Genomic DNA, 24525 nt, shown 5'->3' with positions numbered 1-24525 from the left:
GCGGAGGGGGAGGGGGCGCTCGGGCGCGGGGGGGGGGGGGCGCCCGGGTGGCGGGGGGGGGGGGGGGGAGGGGGTCAGGCAGCCGCGGCCCCTCCCCCGCCCGGCGCTCCACGTCGGCAGCCCGCGCCCCGCCCGCCCCGCGCCCCAACTTCCCCGCGCGCCCTCCTCCCCGCTCGCGCCGGCCCCCCCCGCCCCTCCGGCCCGCGCTCACTCCTCGGAGGTCAGCCCGTCCGTCCCGCCGTCCCGCCGCCCGCGCGCCCGTCCGCTCGCCGCCCGCCGCGGAGAAGCCGGGCCGCGCTCCGAGGCCGGCGCCCGGGCCCCCGCGGCTATATAGGGCGGCGGCTCCAATCCCGCCGAGACACGTCAGGCGGCGGCCGCCCCGCCTCGCCCCGCCTCGCCCCACCCCCCGGCCGCCGCCGCGCCCACGCCCCGCCCCCGCCGCCCCCCGCGGGGTCCCCACTAGCGGCCCCCGCCCCGCCGCGCAGGAGCGAGCAGCCCGGGGGCCAGGCCCAGCTCCGGAAAAGCTCTGTGGCTTTTAGGGTGGGCGGTGGGGACGGAGACTTGAGCGATGCATCCCCCCACCACCACCTCCGGAACGCAGCGGGGAGACCCGCACCGTCTGGCCGAGCCCGCTCTGGAAGCCAGGTCACCAGCAATACTGCCTCCCCACCCAATAAAGAAACAAGAGACCGCGAAGGACAACACAAAGGGAATTAACTGCTGCCCCCCTCCCCATTTACAACTCCCCGTACACAGATGGACGACGAGTTTGCTCTAGCCTAACCAAACTCCATGGGAACTCGGCCCATGCCCCAAAGTTCGGAGCACACTTTCCTTCCCTCCCGCTTCTGTGTGGTTCAGTTCCTTATGTCGCTCACCTCCACAGAATATCCTTATTTCCTGGCTACCAGTTTGAAGAACCCTCTTCATTTAAAGAGTGCATTCTTGGGGCTCCTGGGTGGCTCAGTCGTTAAGCGTCTGCCTTCGGCTCAGGTCATGATCCCAGGGTCCTGGGATGGAGCCCCACATCGGGCTCCCTGCTCAGCACGCAGCCTGCTTCTCCCTCTCCCCCTGCCTCTGCCTGCCGCTCCCCCGCTTGTGCTCTCTCTTGCTCTGTCAAATAAATAAATAAAATCTTTAAAGAGTGCATTCTTTCCTCATGGAGATAAGAATGGGTGTGCCTACTATGTGCCCAACCCTAGATCCAGCAGGAGAGAGAATCCCTACCCTCAAAGGGCTTCCACCCTAAAGGGTGAGAATGGCTGATCAGGTTTGCATTCCTTGTATAATAAAAAGCTGCACTGTTTGATTTTTTAAAATCAAGGGTACAAGTCCAGCGCAGTAATCTGTAGACATCAGCTGGTAACTCTGATGGAAGTGTCAGGAGGAGAATCCTGCCTGCATTTTAAGAGTGCACCACAGATGCGTGGAGCCACACAGGGCAAGAGGCAGGGACTGTGGGAGAAGCGAGGCCCACTTCAACAGGAAGCCCAGAGCCAGGCCAGCACAGCCTGTGGTTCTCATACAGGTGTTGCTTAGGTTGGGAGGATGGCTGGGAGTTTGGAGTGGCAGAAGGCACAACCAGATGTACTTTTTTCAGTGGAACACAGTCAAAGTATGTGGGGGAGGGGATGGGGGGCTGGGCCACTGAAGTTGTTCAGTCTGAAGATGACACCAGCTTTCCGTTGTGGTTGGCAGTGGTACATGAACTAGGTAGCCACATTTGGAAGGCGGCACCAAAAAGTTCCTCAACTGGATGCAGAACACGACAGTAGGTAAGAATGGCAGGGAGGTTCTTGGCTGCCTGCACTGAGATTGGGAGACTGAAGGAAGACTAGACTGGAAAGGGGGGGGGGGTGATGCAAAAACTTGCCTTGGGGATGTGATGTGAGATGCCCACTGGATGGTCAAGTGTGGACGTCAAGTAGGCAAATGTATGGGCAAGCTGAAAGCCAAGGGAGAAGCCCAGCCCAGCCAGCAGGAACCCCTCATGACATCACTGGGGGACAGAAACCATGTGAGGCAGTCAAAAATCCACCCATTAGAGCCAAGGACATCATGGTCAAAGCAGTGCCCTAAGTCCCTAGGATGGGACCTGAACAGGTGGCATATCCTTAGACTTGGAAGAACTTCTTTAAGCACCAAGCTCTTCAGCTCCCTTACTATGTTATTAGTGTTTGTAGGTAGTCCTTCCATGGGGACTAACCAACCAGCAACTCAGACAAGTGTTTTGTTGTTTTGTTTTTGAAGTCTCAGCACTGTGTATGTGTGTGTGTGGGGGGGAGGGATGGTAAAGAGGGAGGAACAGGGGAGGGATTCCCAAACAGTTGGCCGGTCAACTGTCAAGAAACTTCCAATGAAGCTTGGAAGTCACCACAGTCAGAAGCTCAGAGTAGCTGGTGCACAGAAGGCCTTAAAAGACGTTAAAAGACCTCTAGTTAGCAAAAGATATTGTAAAATCAGACGTTGAATTTGTGCTACAAACCATCCCAGGATGCTTCTTTGCTGATAATTATGACCAGCTTTTCTTCCCAGCAAGCTTCAGTGCATTGAAACTAATAGTTTGTAGAGGCAGACTGAGAGGGCTGGGGCCAGCAACAGTCACACCAGATAATGTGTGAGGAAACCCCTATGGCTACCTCAAAAAGTGAACATCAGTCTGTGACATTTGGGTTTTCAGCCCTCAAGGGGACATGGGAAAAGATGTGGGCCTGCTCAAGGTAAAAGGTTAGAACAGCATCCCCCAGCCCCTTAGAGCCATGACCCTCAAAAGAACTCTCAACAAAGGTAGGCCAAAGGAGGGATGGAAGAAAACAAACCCGCCAGCACAGAGACTTTCTAATCTGCTTTACCAGGTGGTGGGAGCTCCTCTTGAGCACTAGCAACCATGGACTAATACTCAATAAAGATTTAGCGCTCAAATCTTTACAACCCCATTTTTCCAAGACCCCCAAGCCCAAATCTAGGAACTAACAAAACAGAAAGCAACCCCACTCAGCAAAAAATAAACCTTGTAACAGGCTACAAATGATATAAACAAATCTACCCACACTGAAGAGAGGCTGTTAAGTCCAAAATTCAAAAAACAAGAAGACTGAAATTGGATTAGACTTAAGAACTTTAGATGACAGAACTATCAGATTGAGACTGTAAAAAAAAGTCCTAAGGGCGCCTGGGTGGCTCAGTTGGTTAAGCGACTGCCTTCGGCTCAGGTCATGATCCTGGAGTCCCTGGATCGAGTCCCGCATCGGGCTCCCTGCTCGGCAGGGAGCCTGCTTCTCCCTCTGACCCTCCCCCCTCTCATGTGCTCTCTCTCATTCTCTCTCTCTCAAATAAATAAATAAAATCTTTAAAAAAAAAAAAAAAATCCTAAAGTGATTAGAGATGTAAGACATAAAGGTGGCCTTAAAAAAAAACAAAAGATAGCACAAATGCAAAGGGTTAAGAGCTATAGATAAAAGGGGTGCCTGGGTGGCTCAGTCAGTTATGCGTATGACTCTTGGTTTTGGCTCAGGTCATGATCTCACTGTTGTGGGATCGAGATCCATGTCTCCACACTCCGCAGGGAGTCTGCTTGAGATTCTCTCTCCCTCTCCCCACCCTCCCCCCCCACATACAACATGCTTGCTCTCTCTCAAATAAATCTTTGAAAAAAAAAAAAATATAGATAAGAGAATGAGGAAGTCCAACATATGTCTAATAGAAGTTCTGAAAGAAGCAATCACAAGGAACAGAGAAGCAGTATTGGAAAAAGAGCAGAGAAAATTCTAGGATGTAACGCTATCCCTCCCCCCATGCAAGAGACAGAACAGGTAGCTAGCGGCATCCTTTAAAGTAATCCACCTTAAACACCCTGTAGTGAAACTTCAGAATGCCAAAGACAAGAGTAGAACCCAAAAGTGACTAGAGAAGAGACAGGTTACCTACAGAGGAACACCAGGAGACAGCACAATGCCTACCAGAGGAAAACGAACTAACACCTGTAAACTATGCTGAAGGAAGTACCTGTCAACTCAGAATCCTCTCTCATTTAAGAGCTAGAGTGAAAGAGACACATTTAGACTAAGAGAAAGCTATTACTACTACTGATGGATGGCTACTGAAATAACCACTTCAGGACATGCTCCAATAAGAAGAAAGCGAGAGCCAGAGAGTTCTGCCAGGAGGAATACTGACAAAGAAACCAGTAACCCAGATAAAGTGAAACAAGCACTGACCACATACTAATAACAATAAAATCTGGAGAAAATTAAAATACAAAATATAATTAAAATTATAAGCAGCAACCAAATATACGTGAAAGGAGAAACTGAAGTTGGAGTATTTCAGGACATTATTTGAGGAAAGGTTAGAAATACTAATTTTAGACCTTGCTGAATTAATGATACAAACTTAAAGATAATCTAGTGAAAGCACAATTTTTAACTTTCAAATCAAAAAACCAAACTCTCAAACAGAAGTTACTGGCAATGTTCTAGATCTTGGACTAGGTGGTAGGTTCAGAGGTATCCATTACAATATACATGATTACTTACCAGTTACGTTACTTTGTATTAGTAATTATTAACTAAAAGAGATGAAAAGAGAAAACAGAATAGGAAGCAGGAGAAGTAAAAGACGAGCAAAGCAAATGTAGCACAAAATATGATGAAAGAAATGAACCCAGATGTGGTAATAATCTAATGTAAATACAAAATCCAGCTAAAAGCTAATTCAGCCACCATGTGGACACAGAGGATGAAAGTAAAGGGATGGAAGAACAGTCCAGACAAGACCTAACCAATAAAAGCTGAGCTAGCCATATTAATTTCATATCAAGTAAACTGTAGAGTAAGAACTAAGAAGGTCAAGATTAAAAAATCCAAATCAATTCTGATTATGTATATATCTAATAACACAGCTACAAAATATATAAAGTAAGAACAGGAAGGTTACTAGAAGTTGACATATCTAGGATTACAGACAAAGACAGACTCAGCTCTTCTGGTAACACAGATTATTAAGATTAAAACTGTACAGAAAATTAAAACAATGTAGTTAATAAACCTACTTTATTGGATTTATGTAATCCTTCACCCAATTATTAGAAATGACATGTTCTTTTCAATCTTAATAGAATTTTTATAAAAACTGGCCAGCAGCTAGGACAAAACAAAAACAAATGGCAAAGAATTAACAGCATATCATTCTCTAAATACAACACGATCAATTAGGAGTCAACTTAAAATTTTAAGAACCCTGGAAATTTAAAAACTTGCTTCTAAGTAACTCATGGGTCAAAGAAGAAATCTGAAAATATTTACAACTAAACAATAAGCAGTTATAGATCCAAACTTGTGGAATCAAGCCAGAGTGTTGCTTGGAGACAAGTTTATAGCCTTAAGCCATCATATTAGTGAAGAGGAAAAAGTAAAAATTTAATCATCCTCGGGGCGCCTGGGTGGCTCAATTGGTTAAGCGACTGCCTTCGGCTCAGGTCATGATCCTGGAGTCCCGGGATCGAGTCCCGCATCGGGCTCACTGCTCGGCAGGGAGTCTGCTTCTCCCTCTGACCCTCTTCCCTCTCATGCTCTCTCATTCTCTCTCTCTCAAATAAATAAATAAAAAAAAAATCTTTAAAAAAAAAAAAAAAATTTAATCATCCTCTCCTGAAATTAGAACAAAATAAATCTAAAGAACGTTTAAACTAATAGACAAGAAATTAATGAAATAAGAAACATACTAGAGAGAATAAATACAACTTACAGTGGAGTCTTTAAAAAAAATCAGTTAGATCTCTGGCAAAAATTGACCAATGGAAAAAAAAAATAAGAAAAGGTATGAACAGGCAATACTAAGAATTCAAGGGGGTCAAAACTATAGCCACAGACTCTGAAAAATCATACAAGAATAAGACAAGTATTATCAAAAACTTGAGGGCACTTGGGTGGCTCAGTTGTTAAGCATCTGCCTTCGGCCCTGGGATGGAGTCCCCCAAAGGGCTCCCTGCTCAGTGGGGAGTCCGCTTCTCCCTCTACCCCTCCTCCCTGTTTGCGCTCTAATAAATAAAATCTTAAAAAAAAAAAAAGAAAAAACTTGGGGCGCCTGGGTGGCTCAGTTGGTTAAGCGACTGCCTTCGGCTCAGGTCATGATCCTGGAGTTTCGGGATCGAGTCCCACATCGGGCTCCCTGCTCAGCGGGGGGTCTGCTTCTCCCTCTGACCCTCTTCCCTCTCGTGCTGTCTCTCATTCTCTCTCTCAAATAAATAAATAAATAAATAAAAATTAAAAAAAAAAAAAAAAAACTTGAACACACACCTACACACAGGTACACGCACGCTCGCGCACACATACACGCACCTTGAAAAGAGAGAAAATAGGCAACTTCAGAAAAACAAGTCACCCAGTCTGTTAGAAATGGAGTTTATATAACCAACCCTCCCCAATTTTCAAAGAAACTAATATAAAGATCTCAACAGAGAGACAAGCCCATATGCTTTCGTAAGGAAGCCCTGAGAAATTATCTTCCCAACTCACTTACAAAGCCAGGAGACTTTAATATTTCCCAGACAAGTGTAACAGGAGAAAAGAATGTATGAATTTCATCTAGATACTTAATAATCTAGCAAACTCATCTAGAAAGTCAAAACAATATATAATAATAATGTCTATTTTATTCCAATAATGCAAGCTGGTGCAATATTAGAAAGACTAAGTAGGGGCACCTGGGTGGCTCAGTCAGTTGAGTGTCCGACTCTTGATCTCAGCTCAGGTCTTGATCTCAGGGTCTTAAGTTCAAGCCCCGCTTTGGAGCCTACTTAGAAAAGAGAAGACAAAGTAATTCACCACATTATTACACCAGGGCAAGAATGATTTTATCACCTCACAATATTCAAATAAAGAATCTGATATAATTTGCCCATTCCTCATAAAAAGAACAAATAGAAGGACACTTCCCTAGCTAAATGTTAGGTGCCTACCAGAAGCCCTCATTAGAAACATTCACTTTAGGATCACAAAGACCAAGAGGGTTGCAAATGAGCGCTTTCTGTGTTCGAACCTACCCTTGAGATCCTAGCCAGGGCAGGAAGGCAAGAAGAACTGAAGCGAGAACTGGAAGCAGCAAACAGCGGGGCTCACAGGCAGTACAACTGTCCAAGTACGAGATCCAGGAGGAGCTCTGGATACACTATCAGAACTCAGGGTTTTCTGGAAACAAAATCAGTACACAAAACCAAACATGTTCCAAAACAGCAGCAACAAACATCAGAAGTCAATCTAATAAGAAAATAATAGGATTTACAGAGAAGGTTCTAAAACCCTTTGTCAAAATACAGAGAAGACCTAAAAATAGAGAAGTGCCATGTCCAACCTATCTAGGAAGACTTAATCATAAAGACTGTACTTCTCCCCTAATCAGACTAGAAATTCATGCAAATGCAGCTCAAACCTTGAAATGGGCGTGCAGGTGTGTATGCGTATGGAATTTTGCAACCAGATTTTATGCAATTTTTATTTAGACAGTATTTCTATGTACCATTTTTATAATATTGTATCGTGTAACAATATTTCTGTATACAATTTTTAGAATATTTACATACACAATTACATTTATTCAACAAATCTTATACAAAAGATCAAAGGCTATGAACAGCCAATTACAGCTCTGAGGAAAATAAGGTAGGGAGAACTTGCCCTCCCGAATATCGAGATTTCACAGCTACAGTAATTCAGACAGTGTGGTGCAGGGACAGAGAACAGTGGAGCAGACGGGAGGCACCCGACGCAGACACCCTAACAGACAGCTGTCACTTTTATCAGAGGTGAACTTGTGGACGAACTACAATTGATGCCTCCGCGAAAACTGGTTATCTAAATGAGGAAAAAGCGTAGGTCCTTACTTTATACCATTCACAAGGCCTACTAAGGCTAAAGACGCAAACACCCTAAGACAGCAATCCCACTTTTTAACTTTTTTGAAGACTTTAAGATTTTAAGTAATCTCTACACCAACATGGGGCTCAAACTTACAACCCTGAGATCAAGAGTTGTACATTCCACTGACTGAGCCAGCCAGGCGACCCAACAATCTCACTTTTAGATGTCTATTTTTGAAAAACAGTTTTCTTGCGTGAGTGCAGGGAAAGAGAGACAAGGATTCTGTCATCACAGCACACTGTTAGCAAGAGCCAACAACAGCCTGTCAATGGATAAACACGGATAGAGGGGTGTCATTTAGGCTACCTACCGTCTTTGCTCTAGCTAATGACCTGACGGGACTCAGGGAAGTGGAGCCATGCAGACGGGGGTCAGGAAGAACAATGGACCAGAGGACCCCTCCGAGGCTGTGAGGGCCCCTCAGGTCTGATCCTGGCTCAGAGGCCCTGCGATCCTATAAGAGGTTGGCGCTCAGGGAGGGGAGTGTTTCACACAGTCTGCTCTCCCACACCGAGTGTGGTGGTCGGGTCCGGGCAAAGAAGAGTATGTTTTCATCCCTCCTGATAGCTCAAAAATATACTAATAAACTCATTTTATGATTCAGCTTATTTATACCTGGCTATAAACTGTAGCGGCAGGTTGGGAGCATATTCTAATACTGAACACATCAAAACTAGGTTCCTTTCTTTGGCTCAGAATGGTATTTATTACCGTAGGACATCCAACTTGGCAGCCTATTCCCTAAAGTACAGCCGTCCCGTCCAGCGGGGAGGGCAACAAACGGCCGCGGGCTGCAGTCTCCGCCGTGCCGCTCTGCGCCGCACCAGTTTCATTTCTCGTCAGGAAGTGACCGAAAGGGGACCGAAGTGTTCTTCAGTGACCCTACTACGAGATTTCACGTCTTTCTCTTCCACCTAAGTGTTGGCTAAGTCATCACAGGCATCCACAGCGAGGACAGACTGCATGCAGAACAGCACACCTGTGGTCAGGACAAGTAAGTTCAGAGTCTTGCTCGGATCCTATTTGGGTCACCTCGGCAAGTCGTTTAAGCTCTTAACTTTTACAAGTTGCCTTTGTAAATTGTTAAAAAGATCAAGGAAGATAAACTGCCCTACAGTAGCCAGCCATCTCACTGTATGGGAATATTAACATTTAATTCCACGAAACGAATACATTTAATGTAGTACTCCACTAATTTCATGAATACTGAAATAATCATTGTATCTTTATACAGATGAGGAAAGAATAGCATTTATTTAGAGCCTAATTCAAGAACATGTGTCAGATAAACACACCTTGTAACTCTTTTTATTTATTTTTAAAGAAAGATTTATTATTTATTTTAGAGAAAGAGAGCATGCAAGAGAGCATGCACAAGGTGGGGGCAGAGGGAGAGAGAGAACCCCAAGCTGACTCCCCGCTGAGTGCAGAGCCTGATGTGGGTGGAGCTTGATCTCACGACCCCGAGATCACACCAGAACAAAAATCAAGAGTAGGATGTTCAACCAACTGAGCCACCCAGGCACCCCCACACCTTGTAACTCTTTTTAAAAAGCGAATGGGACAACGTTAGGTTCAAAAGGGTAAGTTCATGGATTTCTATAGAAATGAAAGGAAAACTGCCCCTTAGCCATGCTGGCCAGCAAATACTGATGACATGTGGCTACTGACACTTGAGACATGGCTACTCCCAAATGATGCATGCTCTGAGTCTGAAATACACACTGGATGTTGAAGACTTCATATGAAAAAACAACGAAAAACACCTTGCTGATGACTCTATATTGATTACATGATGAAACAATGCTCTGGATTGGGATAAACAAAATATGTTCTTGAACTTAATGTCGCTCTTTTTTTTAAGGTAGATAGTAGAAATTTTAAAATTCTATAGAAAACTCTTATTTGGACAATGGTGCTACAGAGTTGGTTTTCCAATCCAAAGCAGAAATGGAATCTGACAAAAAGGTTTTTCTTATTAATAAACTTTATATCAGTCTTTTTAAAAAGTCCCAAATCAACTTACTACAGATTTATTGTTTAAAATAAATAAATTTAGATTAGGGGAAGGAATACAAATGTGTCTGTCGGGAAGGTTTCCTCTGCCACAAACACCCAGGAGTGTGTGGCACAGGGAGCTGTCTCAAAGGCTTCCGGGAAAGAAGTGACCAAGTTTAGTGCACAGCATTCCTTCTGAGGACTCAAACAACCCATTAACAACCCAAAAAAAAGGGCAAAAAAAAAAGATACAAACATCTTCTACAAAAATGAGTTGTACAAAAGAAAATGCATGTTGCAAGTGGGAGGAGATCTTACATTATGCCTCTCAGTTTGGCAAAAATGAAGTTTGATGAACATTAGAAAACGAACAGGAAAACTGGTGTGGCTGGAGGAATAACTGATGTGATCTCTTTGGAGAGCAATTTGATTATATATTGTAACTTAAAATACAAACGTTCTTTGACTCTGTAATTCCTACTTCTTGGAACCTCTCCCACATGTGCTCACATAGGTGCCGAGAAACAAACACACTGTGGCTTTTTTGCAGGAGCAAAAGATTGGACATTTGTGTTGTTTCTAGCAGGGGGGCCGGGCAAATGATGGTGGGACACAAAGCCTCATAACGGACCTGCCGACTGAGCAGGTCTCCACCCACCAGCTCCATCTGTGGACTGCCTCCTGCATGCCCAGAACTCCAGCTCCCACCTGTGAGGGTACACACTTACCCCCAAACCTGTTTATGCCAGTCCTACTTGTTCATGTAACCACATAACTTAAGAATGCAAAATAAGGAAAGAAGAGTGAAATGTTTCTACCAATATTAAATTTATCACATTGAAATTCTCAGTAAGGGCAGGCTGCTTTAAAAAAAATTATGTCAAGTAAAAAATTCTTTAAAAACCTCAAGGAATCTGACATTCTAATTGCTCTGTGTCTAAGTTCTTGATCCACTTAAAAGACACTGATGTTGAATGCCCTAGATAACATAGTAGGAGTTTGGTTTACATAAGAAGAGATTATGTAGAATCCAATCAGCAGACCCTCAGAGACAAGGTCTCAGCCCTGGACCCGTGATTGGGGGTGAATGAGTGTCCCTCCCTCAACCATACAGCCAGTGTCCTGTCGACTCACGAGCAAGGGTACATTAATATACAGCCAGCTGTGTTTGAGAGAGAAACACGTCTATATGTGCATAAACTATCTATGATCTGCTACTTGTAGGATATCCAAGCCACCCAGAATAGAAAAACAGGGAGCACAGAGCCAGGCACCAGGAAACACCAGCATTTGGAGCTGGGTAAAGGAGGGGGCACTGTTCCGAAGGACTTGAAAAAGTAGCAATGGTATTAAGTTGGGAGGTGAGCACATGTAAAAACAGCATATATTTCTTATACACCAAAAAAAGGTGTGTTTTAATAGGTTTAGAAATTACTGATAGACATAGGCTAAGTGCTCCTGAGAGTCAGCTGCAGGAGAGGAATGTCTCTGTATTATATGATGCTCCTTACTTTTTCCGTGGATACTTCTGTTTGGAGAGGGAAACAAAGCGGTACTATTAAGCAGCATCTGCTACTACAAATCAGCAAAAGGCAGGGTCACAAAAATTACTTTCTTCACTGTTTTATTAGACCCTGGTATCGGCAAGAGGTCTGAATTAAGACATCTTTGTTGTTCATTTCCCTGGGAGGGACTGCTGATGACAGAGAAGAGGAGGACTTACACAAACCCTTTAAAGCCCCTGGGAATTGGAAGCTACCCAAGACTGTCTTTACGTATCTGGAGAGCAGTACAGAAGGGGTGAGTTCTGCCCAGCTCCCAGCACACACAGCTAGGAAAAGTGAGCGACAGGAAGAGACTGCGGAGACACGTCTCACCTCAGCATAAAGAGAGTGAGCAAGCCTCACGGGACTTGCGCTCAACACACTGGGCCCAGCTGCTCTCACCAGGCACACTGGCACGTGGCAACCACTTGCTTAGACCACTCCTCACGGTCTAAGCCAACCACTGCTTCTGGGTGGAAATGGATTCTGTGACCCTTGGGTCATCTGTGTCTCTGAATGCCATGGTAACAGGTTTCAAAGCAGCAACAGACTGGGGGCCACAGCAAGTCCCACCTCAGGGGAAGGTAGTGTGGGAAGAGGACAGCAAGGGCAGGACGGGGACCAAACACCTGTAGAGGACGGCTTTGGCAATAACCCCCTCAGCCCTACAATTAAAAAAATACTTTTGATCTTTTTTTTTAAAGATTTTATTTATTTATTTGACAGAGAGAGAGATAGCGAGAGCAGGAACACAAGCAGGGGGAGTGGGAGAGCGAGAAGCAGGCTTCCTGCCGAGCAGGGAGCCCGATGTGGGACTCGATCCCAGGACCCTGGGATCATGACCTGAGCCGAAGGCAGACGCTTAACGACTGAGCCACCCAGGCACCCACTTTTGATCTTCTGACTATAAATCCCATTAAAACTATAAGAAACAAAATAATTCTAAGGGCAACAACTTATACTTGAAAAATGTTTTTTCTTCCTACAATTTACACAGGAAAGGTCTATGACCTAGACTCTTAGCTTGTACTTAGAAAACATTATGCTACAGATACAAAGTTAGCTCAAGCCATAGGTAGAAATACCTAGGAACTGGAACCAGTCCTATCCAAATGGAAGTGTAATGCTTCTCTATAAAGAAACAAACATCAGAAAAATCAAGTCTTCGGATTCTCCCCTGTCCAGGGTATTAAGCCCCGGCAGACACTCGAAGTGTGTCACCTGCTTGGTGACACTGGTCATGTCACATCTCTTCACTTGGCCCGTTTTCTCATTTGTCATATGAGGAGGTGGGACTCCATTATCTCTTCCAATTCTGTCTTTCTGAGTCTGCTCTAGGGAGTGAACTTCACTTTTAGATTTAAAGAATTGCTGGTATAGCTGTTCCCCCCAAAGAACTGACTAATTCAACATAAAGGTGCACTAGTACAAGTCCAACGTACAGACCAAAGCAGATATGTTTTACTCTGTATCCTGGACTCAGAGCAGGCCATCATGCTGCCAGAGCATCTGGGGGGCAGCAACGGAGACATTTCACCTGTCACAGAAGAAAGGTGGGCAGGGCAACAACAAACGGTTGCCCCACTATTAGAAAACCGGCACTAACCAAAGAGGGATATAGGGCAAAGACAACCTGTTTATGGCTCCATAGAGAGCCAAGGGTAAGAAGCAGGAGAGCAGCAGGGCCCAGATCAGCATGGCAGCCCCAGACTCAGAAGTACCCACTGAGGCCAACTCCAAGCAGACATCAGACAGCTAACTTGGAATGGATTCTACCTATTGTGTGTAGGAAGGACTGATTACACAGAAGGGTAGTAGCAGAAACAGTAAGAAATAAAAAGGTAACAAAGTCTGGAAACAACCACACCTTCATTAAGGAGGAGGAGGACTGAACAAATCATGCTATATCCATGCAATTGAAGTAACATGCAACATAAAAAGCATGGGAGAGATTTCCACCCACTAGTACGTGTGGCCTCCAGGGTATACAGTTAATAACAGAGGCAACAGAGGACTGCAGGTGCAGAGTACGCCACCTTCCCCTAAGAATCAGAAATACGGTGTGTCTACACACACACACACACACACACACACACACACACACACACTAGAAGGGAGGCGGAAAGGAAGCCACATCCATCTGAATACACCACCCTTCACAGTTTTTCTAGTACCATATAAATCAGAGAAGTACAAACTCTAGAAATAAAATATGTCCTGTTTCTTCATCTGGATGCTGGTTCTATGGATGGGTTCAGTTAGTGATAATGCATTGATCCATATACAGTAAAGACTCGCATCACTTTCTATGTTTGTTATGGTGCAATAAAAAATTCACTAAAAAAATTGAAACAAATCTAACAATGTCACATTGGTGGCATAAACATCAGAGAAAAGGTAACTAAAACACAATAATTTGAAAGCATAGGGGCACCTGGGTGGCTCAGACGGTTAAGCATCTGCCTTCGGCCCAGGTCATGACCCCAGGATCCTAGGATCCAGCCCCACATCCGGCTCCTGCTGAGCAGGGAAGCCTGCTTCTCCCTCTCCCTCTGCCTGCTGCTTCCCCTGCTTGTACACTCTTTCTGTCAAAAATAAATACAATCTTGGGGCGCCTGGGTGGCTCAGTCGTTAAGCGTCTGCCTTCGGCTCAGGCCATGATCCCAGTGTCCTGGGATCAAGCCCCGCATCGGGCTCCCTGCTCAGAGGGAAGCCTGCTTCTTCCTCTCCCACTCCCCCGCTTGTGTTCCCTCTCTCGCTATATCTCTGTCAAATAAATAAATAAAATCTTAAATAAATAAATAAATAAATAAATACAATCTTAAAAAAAAAAATTTGACAGCATATTCCAAGTGAGATGGATATATCCTGATAATGTTAGCATTGTTATTCTAAAAATGTTAAATGGTAACATTTAGGTAATCAGGTAATCAAGTTAACATCCTTAAGAACCAGGATTTTTGGCATAAGATACACACTGAAGTAAAAATCATGTAAATATTTATTTGAATATTTATTTGAACGGGAAATGTCCATATTCATAATTATTTCCCAAGTCTGTCTACTATGAGAAATTGAAAATTAATAAAGGGAAACCTCACTAAACTGGAGTGGGGAGGATAAAAGGGGGAGCCACACCACTCAATGTCAATTATAGGAAGAATTGTCTATTACAGACCCCAACAAGGAAGGACATACACTTTATCTCCTACAAGAAATCGACCACCCCTGCAACTAAGCCAGTGAGGAACTGACATCCTGAATCCCCAACTCCTGCTTCTCTCCAATGGACATTCCTTCAAAACAACCTCTCCCAACTTCCTCCTCCTTCTTTAGAAAATAAAGTTCCTCTTCTTTGTTGGATTTGCCTACCATTTTGCCATAGCTTGCACGTCCGGAATTGCAATTCTGTTGTTCTTGAATAAATCCATTTTTGCTGGTAAAATAACTGACTGATTTATTTCTATGTTTAACACAACAACAGTGGCAGTGAGCATCCCTACCTAGCACATGGGCTGTGGCATCCAAACACCATTTGCCACTAAAAGGAACCAGGTTCCTCAGAAAAATGGCTAATCTCAGATGTTGAGCAGAATATGGACAAGGTGGGATATCTTGCTGTGGCAGAAAGGCAGGAGTCACAGACAGATGGGGTCATGTCCAAAGAACACAGAAGCCAACTTGGGGAAACAATACGAGCTTCAAAAAATGGCTTAAGTGGGCCAAAACACAATTATATACATACCCATAAGTTGATAATACTAGGAGAAATAAAGCCACAAAAATGCATTGTCACTTTGGAAGCAGCTAGTCCCAGTGCATTCTTGACAATGATAAAAAGGAAAGGAGGAGCCGCACTTCAGGGTAATCAGAATTGAGAAGGGAAACCTTCTTTACAGGAGAATCAACTAATAAATGTAGACACAGAAACAGAAAATTCTTGGGCACCTGGGTGGCTCAGTTGGTTAAGCATCTGAGTCTTGGCTTCAGCTCAGGTCATGATCTCACAGTTGTGGGATCGAGCCCTGCATCGGGCTTTGCGCTCAGCATGGAGTCTGCTGCAGATTCTCTCTCCTCTCCCCCTGCCTCTCCCCACTTGTACTAATTAAAACAAAACAAAACAAAACAGAAAATTCTTCATTTTGCAATTGCCAATTGTACACTAACTCACTGTCCCCAAAGATATTCAGGTCATTCGTTATTCCTGGAGCCTGTGCAAGTTACAGAGGAATTAAGTCAAGAATACTGAGATGGAGCGATTACCTTGGGTTATCCAGGTGGGACCCAAATGTAATCACAAGTAAAATTAAAACGGTGCACTTTAAAGATGGAGGGAAGGGTCACAAGGAATGCAGGCAGCCTCAAGAAGCTGGCAAAGGCAAGAAATGGATTCTCTCCTAGAGCCTCCAGAAGTAGACCCTGCTGACACCATGACTTACCCCAGTGAGACTGACTTCAGCCAAGTCTGCGCTAATTTATTATAGCAGCAAAAGGATACTAAGACACCAATGAAATGGACACAAGCAAAATGGCTATGAAACCCATTAGAAGACTGGCTGATAGAGAGCTCCTATAAGGAATGCTCAGCCTGCTGACACCGTACCCTCTGATCACTGTAACATCACAAAATGACAGCCACACACCGTGCCTCCTGAGACACTGCAGTACGGCACACAGAACAATGCAGGGTGTATTCTCGGCACCACCTCTACACAGCCCTGAAAAAAACAAAACAATCAAACCTGGAACAAATTAAGCATTTAGACATGTAAGTTTATAGAAATATGAGGATCACAGAAATGCACTACATACCACAATATAATCAACCCAACCCAGAATGTGGGGAATTCCACAGCACCAACGGCCCTGTTGCTTTCATAAATAAATGGCATTAAAAAAAGAGAAGAAAAAAAATTGTTACAGATTTTAAAAGAGACAAAAGAGGGGGCGCCTAGGTGGCTCAGTGGGTTAAGTGTCCAACTCTTGATTTCAGCTCAAGTCATGATCTCAGGGTCATGAGATCTATTAAGCCCGAGTTGCAACTTGCTTTGTTGAGTTGGGCTCACATGGGTCTCAGTGCTCAACAGGGAGTCTGCTTAACGTTCTCCCTCTGTTCCCTGCCCCCATCTGCTTGCACATGCTCAAAAAAAAAAAAAAGAGAGAGACAAAAGCAGCACCAACTAAATGCAGTGGGGAGAGGCCTTCTCGGGTGTTCATTCAAATAAACTCTATATGACCTCTAGAGAAAACTAAACACAGAACAGATATTGGACAATATTAATAACATACAGTTAATTCTATCAGGTATGGTTTCTTTAAGCCCTCCTCTACTACAGATACATGCTAAAGTATTTACAAGTGACAGGTAATCTGAGATTTGCTTAAAATAGTCAAAACTAAAAAAGTTTGGGAAGGGCAGAGGAAGACAAAACCAAAATGGCAAAATGTGACAATTGTTAAAGCTGGTTTCTCTTCTATTTTGGGGTATGTTTGCACATTTTCCTAATAAAAGGCTTTAAAAAAAAGGATCAAAGAGAACTCCTTGTCAAAATCTATAAGGATGCTGCCAAAGCTGCACTCAGAGGGTGAATCAAACTTTTAAATTTTATTATAAGAAAGAGTGAAGATAAATGAGCTAAAGCATTCAAGTCAAATGGAAAGAGAAAATCAAAGAAAGTAGAAGTAATAAACAAAAGAACAATTGGTGAGGGGTGCCTGGGTGGCTCAGATGGTTAACTGTCCGACTCTTGATCTTAGCTCAGGTTTCCATCTCAGGGTCTCGAGTTCAAGCCCCATGTTGGGCTCCACGCCCAGAATGGAGCCTAATTAAAAATAAATAAATAAATAAAATTTAAGAAAAGAAGAAGAATTGGTGAGATAGAAAACAAAAACAAGGGACGTCTGGGTGGCTCAGTCGGTTAAGTGTCTGCCTTTGGTTCAGGTCATGATCCTGAGGTCCTGGGATCGAGTCCCACGTTGGGCTCCTTGCTCAGAGGGAGCCTGCTTCTCCCTCTGCCTGCTGCTCCCCCTGCTTGTGTGCGTGCGCTCTCTCTCTGACAAGGAGATAAAATCTTTATTATAAAAAAAAAAAAAGGAAAACAAAAACAAAAAATAGGTGATTCGATCAAAGCCCAAATCAGTTTCTAAGAAAATAGCAATTAAAGAGCTGTTAACTCCTTCTAGTCTGACAAAGAACACACAGAGAATACAAACTCACAATGATACAATACTATCCTTGCTTGGTTTTGAAGTAAGAACTGCTGCAAATGGCAGTAATTGTATCTTCTGGTAGCTCCCAAGGAAGTAAGAGCTTCTTTGCCCCATGGGGCCCTCACAAATTATTTTTGTATCTCACTGGCATTAATTGGGTTCTAAGCCCATCAAGGGACCGATAACTGTAGTCAAGGGACCAAGGAAATGGGATATGTCTATTAGCCATAGCCAATCAGGGTCTACCCATGCAGCTGGGCCATTTCATCCAAAACACACAGTTGGTACTGGTGGAAAGGGTGGTCCCCAGAGGCAAATCAAGGCTCTGTTTGCTTCCCCAAACAATGAGTGGGTGCTGCAGAGAAAAGTGATTCTTCACTGCAAACCATTACAAACATGGAAACTTTTGTTTGTGTTTTTTGTTTTTTGTTTTTTTTGAGGGAGAGAGAGAATATAAGTGTGTGAGTGGGATAGGGAGGGGCAGAGGGAGAGGGAGAGAATCTCAGGCAGGCTCCATGATCAGCACAAAGCCCAATTCGGTCTCCATCTCACAACCCTGAGATCATGACCTGAGCAGAAATCAAGACTCCAGTGCTTAACCCCCTGCGCCACACAGGTGCCCCAAACACGGAAAGTTTTAAACAAAACACCAGACCAATAAACCCAGCATTTAATTTATAGAGTAAGACACCATGACTAGGTAGGGTCTGTTCTAGGGATGCAGTAAGGATTCAATATTAGGAAATGTATGCATCTCGGGGTGCCTGGGGGGCTCAGTCGTTAAGCATCCACCTTCGGCTCAGGTCATGATCCCAGGGTCCTGGGATGGAGCCCCGCATCAGGCTCCCTGCTCAGCGGGAAGCCTGCTTCTCCCTCTCCCACTCCCCCTGCTTGTGTTTCCTCTCTGTGTCTCTGTCAAATAAATAAATAAAATCTTAAAAAAAAAAAAAAAGGAAATGTATGCATCTCAATTTATAGCTCATAGGACAAATAAACATACGACTGATAGAGGGCCCTTTAAAAATACCCAAAAGAGGGGCGACTGAGTGGCTCAGTTGGTTGGGCATCTGCCTTCGGCTCGGGTCACAATCTTAAGATCCTGGGACCGAGCCCCGCTTTGGGCTCCCTGCTGGGCAGAGTCTGCTTCTCCCTCATATTCTCCCTGTGTTCTCTCTCTCTCCCTCTCAAATAAATAAATAAAACCTTTTAAAAAAAAGTACCCAAAAGAATGAGGAAAGTCAATATGCAGTCCTTGCTTCCTATGGAATTTAACATCAGGAACAGAAGAAAATGGCTACATGAAGGATATTTCCCAGAAGTAAAATACATCCTATTTAGAGTAAATCTAAAAGTATCCTATTAACATAAGTAACAAAATGGCAAAGATGTCCACTGTTGACACAGACTGTCAAACATGCAACCGAAGAAGACATAACTAAGCAAAGACACAAATGCCACTATTTGCAGAAGACCGTCGTCTAAAAGTCCCTCTATCATAAGGAAAAGCTAGGAAAAACGGAAGGAAGTTCAGTACGTTAGTACTGCAAAACACACATGGACAGCAAAGAGACATCACACAGAGCAGACAGCTGTATGAAGATGCAGGCAGAGGTTGGAATGATGTGGCCACAAGCCAAGGAGCGTGGGGGGAGCTACCAAAAACGAGAAGAGGCAAAGAATGGCCACAGAGGGAGTGTGTGGCCCTGCCAGATTTCTAGCCTCCAGAACTGTGAGAGGATAAATTTCTGTTGTTTGAAGGTAAATTGATTAGGGCAGCCCTAGGAAACTAACCCAACATCCCAGTAGGGTTTTTTTTTTTTTTAATGATAAAAAAATTTCCCAGATTCACCTAAAAATAAAATCTGCCTAGATTATTTGGCCTATAAAAAAAGAGTTCGGATTCACCTAAAATAAGCAAAACACACTACAAAGCTATAGTAACTACACTTGGTACTCGCTAAGAGGAGGAAAAAGCATGAACAAAACAGACTGATGAGTATCTAGGAGTTTATCATTTGATATAAGTGCCCTTTCAAATTAGTAAGGAAAGATAGCAACAAGCAGAAGTGAGCCAATAATAAATTTCCACTTTGGAAAAAATATAAAAATTGATCCCTGCCTCACACCACACTCTAAAATAAATTCCAATTGGATTAAAGATCTGAAAGTAAAAAAAATCAAGCTTTAAGGAGCTAGAAGATTGAGAAGAAAAACCTGTGATTTGGGGATGCAAAAGCCTCCTGAGAATACAGACTGTAGACACCATCGAGGAAGGTATTGACTCATGTGACCCTGTAAGAGGTTAAGAATTTTACACAAGCATAGACTATCTAATATAGAAATTAGGATACAAATAAGAATTTTTCTCTATCTGGCAAACAACTCAACAGGCTAGGACATGTGATCACACAGTTCATTGAAAATTAACACAAACTGGGGCACCTGGGTGGCTCAGTCGGTTAAGCGTCTGCCTTCGGCTCAGGTCATAATCCCAGGGTCCTGGGATCGAGCCCCATGTCGGGCTCTCTGCTCAGCGGGAAGCCTGCTTCTCCCTCTCCCCCTGCTTGTGTTCCCTCTCTCTCTCTGTCAGATAAATAAATAAAATAAATTAAATTAAATTAACACAAACTGCACATAAACATGAAAGGATGTTCATCTTCACTCAACCCTTACTTCATGAGATCAACAAAGATGAAAAAAACTGGTGCAAAATGGTGAGAAAAAACAGGAACTATTGAGGACATGTAAACTAGAAGGCAATTTAAAAACACATCACCAATAAGAGACATACAATCCTATTCAGTGATCACGCTTCAAAGAAGCTACTTTTCCAGAAGTACCTGCAGAAGAACGCAGAAGGCGTAGGTGTGACACATGAAAGAAGCTCCCAGCAGCATCAGTGAGCAAGTGGCAACTATAGAGTGACGTGTCCACACCACAGGAGGTCCTGGGTCAGTAGCACTTCAACAACAAGCTACCTGGTGTCCAGACTCTGCTTCTCTCAGGACCACCTGCCATCAAAAGGAATCAGACCTCTTTGAAGGGACAGGGCAAGTACACGAAAAGCCCAGAGTGTCTTGCTGTATCAAAAAGCAAGATGTTCTGGGGCGCCTGGGTGGCTCAGTTGGTTAGGCGACTGCCTTCGGCTCGGGTCATGATCCTGGAGTCCCGGGATCGAGCCCCACATCGGGCTCCCTGCTTGGCAGGGAGTCTGCTTCTCCCTCTGACCCTCCCCCCTCTCATGCTCTCTCTCATTCTCTCTCTCAAATAAATGAATGAAATCTTTAAAAAAAAAAAAAAAAAAGCAAGATGTTCTAAACGTAAAAGGGGGATGCATGAGAAGGACAGAGGAGCCAGCTTTAAGGGGGCTCTTGCTGGTCACCGTAAACATTACAATAAAGGATGATACCAGAGGAGGGTGCACCGACTAAAACAGGAGGCGGTGAGCCTATGTTGGTACAGGTACGTGATGAAAACCAGTTTGACAGGAACAAACATTTCGTTTCACAAGCACCTCCGCCCACCCACCACACACTTAAAATGACACAGAATCCACAGGGGAGAAGTTTGGCAGACACCACCTTAATCTGTGACCAAAGTGAACATCACCAGTAACGGGACACACTGAACGTGTGTGCCATCTTACGGAATGCAGAGAAAACAAGGCATTCCTTCTGTGCTGTTCCAGCCAAAGCTGCAAAACCTGAAGCTAATCAAAAGGAAACACCAGACAAACCCACACTGAGAGACATTCTACAAAATAAGTGCCTATAATCATTAAAAGTGTCAAGATCAAGAAAGCCAAGGTAAGATGGAAGAAATGCCGCAGTTTGAAGACTACAGAGACCCGGCAATGAAACGTTCCACATGATTCTGAACTGGATCCTTCTGGTGAAACTGAATGGGTCTGAAGGTAGCAAAGTATTCTTGTTAACCTCCAGATTTTGATGGTTGTACTGTGAAGAGAGGAGTGTCTTATTTGTGGGAAACACATAAAAATATCCAAGGATGATAAGGTTTCATACGCCCAACTGACTCTCAAATGGTTCAGAAAAGGTGTTTTGTACCATACATGCAACTCCTCTGTAAGTGTAAGATAGTTAAAAAAATTAAATAGAGGATAGTAGTACATTTTTATTAAAATAAATAAATAAATAAATGCCAGGGCGCCTGGGTGGCTCACTCAGTTAAGCATCTGACTCTTTATTTCGGCTCAGGTCATGATCTTAGGATCCTAAGATCGAGCCCCCCACCTGGTGCCACGCTCATGGCAGAGCCTGCTTAGGATTCTCTCCCTCTCCCTCTGCCCCTCTCTGCCCCCTCTGCTTGTGCGCATGCACTCACTCTCCCTCTAAAAAAAATAATACAAATAAATAAATAAATGCCTATTTGGGAAACAAATGTATCAATATAACATAGGAGAAGGGTGGCAAATGGCACTGATCCTTCAAACTCAAAGTCAAAACGCACTTGATTATATGTTTAACCTATTAGGATCAATGCATATTTCACTCACTTTTTATGTAACGTAACAAAGTTTTACCTCAGTCTTACTGAAGTCTGTTATGACCATCTTCTCAAAGTTCATAAAAGCAGATCTTCCAACCATCAGGAAGTGTCCAGGAAGACACCGCCAGCACAGCCCCAGACATGCCCAGCTGCTCATCCTGAACAGCAGCAAGGTCAGCATGGACCCCACCCCGGCTGCCTCCACAGAAGGCAGGAGATCTGCTGGAGCCCCTCAGTGCTCCTTGGGCTTTTCAGACACCACATCCAAAAGGGAAAAGCACAAAATGCTCCATCTGCACTAGCCAACAGCGTTGTGAACCCCAAACACAGACTGTTCTCTGAGCAAGACCCAGAGACACCAGCAGATGGGGCAAGCCATGCCATGTGAAAGGAACACCGCCCAAAGACAAGGGGAGCAATATCTAGGCTGGGTGAGGAGAGTGACCATGTCAATTAGCACTGGCTTAAAAGAGCGGAAAGAACACACACGCCCCGCCCCCCCTTCAGGATGAGGTGAGGACATAAGAAGACAGACAAAAAGCACATTCTGGAATTAAAATATTCTTGTAAGAAGCCTCTTAATGCATACCAAATCAGTGCTAAATAGGCTAAAATGAAAACAGCCTTCCATAAAGCCATATGCCCGACTGACAGCAGACGCCTAATTATAAGTCCAGTCCTGTGAGATCCGATGGAAGAGAAAACCCCACCCGTTACCACTGAGTCCTTCACAGGCCATTTCCTCCTTGAAGATTTAGTCCTAAAACTACCAGCACAATCTGAAACCAAGTCCACATTCGAAAGAAATGGAAGGGCTGGAGGTTGGTTACACACTGTCTTCGGCTCAGCAGCATCCTCAGCAGTGTAAGGAACCCAAAGCCCCAGCCAACTAAGGACAAGAAGGTGAGGCCGACATTAGCAAAGGCCAAAGGTCTTTCACTGGTCAAAGGAGAGCCAAGCCGTGCTTTTACAGATCAACTGTTGACTCTCCCCAAGTAACACCATCTTTTTCTCTGTTTGCTCAATCTTCCAGAGAAGGATTGCACTTACCAGTCTCAAGGGGACATGGTGATCATCTCCAGCACTTGTATAAACCAAGGATGGACCCTGACAGCACCAAGCCCAATGGGTCCCCCGGCTGCAGCTGGCTCTTGTCTGCACGTCCCAGACGCCGCCACAAAGAGCGCTGGGAGCCAAGGGGCCCTGTGCACAGGCAGCCCGGCAGCACCGCTGAGCTCACTGGCGTGGCGGGCGACAAACGCTACACAGAACTTTGGTCTCATGGGCTGGCGAGTCAGCTCCAAGCATAAGCAAGTGTATTAAAACAGAAGCCTTGTTTCAAAAGAAAACAATGTATTCCTCAAATCGATCTCACACGCACTGCTTTAAGGCAGTACTACGGGACCGCCCAGCAAATCTTCTACTAACAGAAAAAGTCAGAACAGTACATACAACCCACAATTCCATTTGAAAGATATTTTCAAATGAGCTAAGTACTAATAAAATTAGAAAGCATATCACATAAAAGTGAAATGAGGAGCAACACATACATTTGAGTTTGTCCAAAACAGCTGGCGAATGCCCACACCTGTCATCACCTGATACGCGGCGTCCAGGAGTTAGCGCACTATCTCCACCACGAAGGACACAAAGTGAGAGGAAAGTGAACTTTAAAGTCCCCCTCAGACACACTCCAGGGCCGTCTGTAAGTACGGGCACCACCAAGCAACATGGTTCATGACTGTCAGAACAGAAAGGTGGAAAAGTTCACATAGGGCCATCCTTTCCTCTTATTTTCACTTTTATTTTTAATTTCTAAAGAAAGAGTTAAAGAGAGGTCCAAAAGTTTTCAACTCTATATAATAAGGAATCAGAAACCACACATTTTCTATTGAGGGAGCCCTAAGAAGCAGAAACACTTTGCCACAAGTCACTCACCTCAACCAAAATTTAAAAACAGCAAAACAAAGCCAAATACACAACCGCTTTCCAAAATTATTTCTTCTAATTCTACACGTCTATTGTTGTTTCCTTTCTCCCTTGCGCCTTTACCTGTTCTAAGGGGTCTGGTCCTTTTGGGGATAAGGGCGTTCTCTCTAGCCTCGCCATTTCCCCTAAGGCTATTTGTTGTGGCAACCTCTTTAGGAGTCTGGCTCGCCCCAGGGCCTCCAGATGTAAACCTCCTGGTAGGCTGGGAGCGGTTGCCATGCAGGTTGCTGCCATCAAGGCACTTGAGAAAAGACTGTGTTCCCTCCCCAGGAAACACACCCAGAGGTTTGCAGGATACCTCCAAACCAGGGATCAGGGGAACTCAGCCACCATGTCCTCCTGTGCCTGACCCTCAGTAG

At 44.4% G+C, this 24525-nt stretch overlaps 1 protein-coding gene across 3 annotated transcripts in view; it reads right to left on the bottom strand.

Annotated features, from left to right (window-relative positions):
• Positions 1–24525, bottom strand: part of HDLBP (high density lipoprotein binding protein) — a 74694-nt gene that overhangs the window by 41387 nt on the left and 8782 nt on the right. Inside the window, exon 1 of one of the 3 annotated variants that reach the window (XM_032431019.1) lies at positions 212–247. The exons of the other annotated variants lie outside the window; for them this stretch is intronic. The gene's annotated coding sequence lies outside the window, so the exon portion shown is untranslated. Of the gene's footprint in view, positions 1–211; positions 248–24525 lie in introns of those variants that run through there. 3 annotated transcript variants of the gene reach the window in all.

The sequence above is a fragment of the Phoca vitulina genome, unplaced genomic scaffold (assembly GCF_004348235.1).
Source record: "Phoca vitulina isolate PV1807 unplaced genomic scaffold, GSC_HSeal_1.0 scaffold1, whole genome shotgun sequence".
NCBI classification, from domain to species: domain Eukaryota; kingdom Metazoa; phylum Chordata; class Mammalia; order Carnivora; family Phocidae; genus Phoca; species Phoca vitulina.
This window is presented reverse-complemented; position numbering and strand designations above follow the sequence as displayed.